This window comes from Chenopodium album, chromosome 13 (genome assembly GCF_948465745.1).
Source record: "Chenopodium album chromosome 13, dcCheAlbu1.1, whole genome shotgun sequence".
Taxonomy (NCBI): domain Eukaryota; kingdom Viridiplantae; phylum Streptophyta; class Magnoliopsida; order Caryophyllales; family Amaranthaceae; genus Chenopodium; species Chenopodium album.
This window is the reverse complement of record NC_137846.1, coordinates 40,778,059-40,781,147: the sequence shown is the minus strand read 5'-3', so window position 1 is coordinate 40,781,147 and position 3,089 is coordinate 40,778,059.

Sequence of the window (3,089 nt, the reverse complement as noted above, 5' to 3'; positions counted from 1 at the left end):
TTAATTTAAATATCCTAAATATATATAAATAATTCGGTTTTTAAAATAAAATAAATGGATAATAAATCTTATCCAAATTTCAAAAATAATAATTAAGTTTTAAAATACTTTTGGCGCCAAAGTTCAAATATCATTTTGGCTCCAAAATTCAAATAGTAAAATAAATTACTAATATACCCTTTTTAGAAAATAATAATTAATTAATTAATTAATTAGAAAATACATTTCAAAGATACGGGGTATTACACCTAAGTCAAGCAAATATTGTTTATTTCTTGTTCTTTTCACAAATTTGAATAACAAAAGAATAACGACTTTTACAATGTAATTCCTACGTGATTAATGCTTGTAAATAAAATCAACTAACCTAGTTTTTAGGAACCACGTTGCCTATATTGTTTGGTGATGAAATTGTGAAAAAGAAAGAGCTAGCAGAGGCCGCACTAGGTCTAGAATAGCGATTCCTCCCTAAAAGGAACATTATTTTAGTACCTCGCTCCCGAACTCATTTCTGGTATAAGTAGACCAATTTGGGCATGAGGTAAACTTATAATTCATGCTAAATATCCCTTGAACTCTACTTGGGAGAAAGGCATGAACGAGGTTTATGAGTTTTCCTAAAACTCATTGGCGACTCCTTACTAGTTTCTTACAATTAAGCATAATGATTGGAGCATTTCTAATTCAAAGGTCTCCCAAACAGTCAAGAATTCAAATCTTAAAACACCCTAAAAAGTGTAAAGTCCTAGGCTTTTAAAGGGCCATGGGCATAGAGGAGAAGGATCTCCTACAATGGTATAGACACCTGATTGTGTCTCCCCAAAAACCAAGCCCAGTGATGAGTACTTTTCACGTCATTGAAATATCGAACGAAGTGAAATGTTGAGGAGTATTGTGAATTCTTCAGTTTTCTAAAATGTTTTAAAATAAAAATAATTCATTTCATATTTCGAAAATCATTCATTTTGTATCCTATTTATGAAAAACGTCCAATAATGTTTACTTTGGTCCATGATATGGGTCCAATAATTATGTAGTTGGATGGGGTTGAAAAGAGCTTTCCAACGATATATTATAAACCCAATTCCGAGTTATAACGAGGAAGTTATGGCCAAAATACTAAACTGGATCCTAAATAAGTTTTAAGGGCGGCTCAATGATCATGTGGAGGGTCCATTAATTATAATTGTGTTCCTAAAGTCATTAGGGTTTATCTTAATCTTCTAGAATCATCTAGAAGGTTATTTTGAGTCCTAAAGGGATTAGGATTAGTAATTATGATTATTATTGGTTTTGAAAAGATTAAGAATTCTATTTGGAATAAAACAAGTGTTTTAAAAGGATTAAATCATGGTTTTAATAAAAGATAAGTATGGTCTGTTGGTAACCCAATTCCATTGGAAGGACTCCGTGCGGAAAGTTTATCGTACAGCTACTATCACACCGCGATAGGCCTGTCGCCACGCGATAGAGCTATCACGTCTCGATAACCCTGTCGCGCCGCGATGTTGTTGGTTTTACTCCGAGTCAAATTTTGACTCTTTTTCTATCGTTTTCGGTCGATTATTCTCTATAAATAGGGTTGATTCCCCCGTTTTCAATCATCAATCTTCTCTTTCTCTTTCTCTTTCTAAGCTAAAGCTTATTCTTTCTTTCTCTCTTGATTTCTAAGCCTAGCCTTTTCAAAATACACCATACGTCCATCACGAGACTTTGACACACATAACCAAGCTCGAAGTTGCCTAAGACCTCAACGTGAAAGGTTGATAATTCTGAGGGTTTGGTCCCAAATCTAATTTCAATTAATATTTTTATTGTTTGATTTAATATAAATATTGAACTTATTAAGGTGTGTATTATTTTGATAAAAAGAGGTATGAGGCATCAAAGTAAGTAATTGTTAAGCAATTGTGTTTAATTTGTTCTCTGTAATTCTCATTGACAATAATACGGCCACATACAATATACATAGCTAGGTATACTTGGAAGGAAAGGCCAAGTAACCTAAAATAAATACACTAGGATATATGTGCACAATATTCACAATTATCCTATTTCCTAAAATATATCCCAATACCCCCCCCCCCTCAAGTTGGAGCAGTCAAATCTCTAATGCCCAACTTGCGAAGAAGAAACTCAAATTTAACCTTTCCCAAGGCCTTGGTGAAGATATCCGCCAACTGAAGAGTTGTAGTTACATAAGAAGGGGATATAGTACCATCCATTATCGCATCTCATATAAAATGGCAATCTGCCTCAATATGCTTTGTACGCTCATGGAACACCGGATTCTGAGCAATGTACAAAGCAGATTGACTATCACAAAATAGGCACATCCCAGTCTCATGGCATACACCTAAGTCACGAAGTAGTTGTTTCAACCACTTTAATTCACAATATACACCGTTCATAGAATGATATTCCGCTTCAGACGAGCTTTTAGCCACCGTGGGTTGCTTCTTGGTTTTCCATGACACAGGAGAGAAACCAAGTAAAACTAGCCAACCAGTTAAGGATCGTCGAGATAAAGGACAACTCGCCCAATCCGAATCACACCAACCTTCCAACTGTAAAGCACTGTTGGACCTCAAAAGAAAACCCTGACCTGGATTTTTCTTTAAATATCTCACAACTCGCTGAGCAGCAGACTAGTGCTCTACTATAGGATTTTGCATAAACTGAGACAGAATATGAACAAAATATGTCAAATCAGGTCTTGTCATAGACAAATATATCAACCGACCAACAAGTCTGTGATACTTCTCAACATCCTGTAACAGTTCACCTGTTGCCAAAGCCAACCTGTGATGTTGTTCCATAGGGAACTCTGCATGCTTCACATCAGCTAATCCCGACTCTGTAATAATATCCATGGCAAACTTCCTCTGAAAAATAAAGAATCCCTGTTTATTTCGGGCTGCCTCTAGACCCAAAAAATATTTCAGAGCTCCTAAGTCTTTCATTTTGAAACAACTTCCTAAGTATGCTTTAAAATTAATGAAAGCATCATTGTCATTGCTTGCAATGATTAAATCATCAACATACACCAATACATTCACCTGTAAATTCCCTTTCGTTAAAGTAAATAA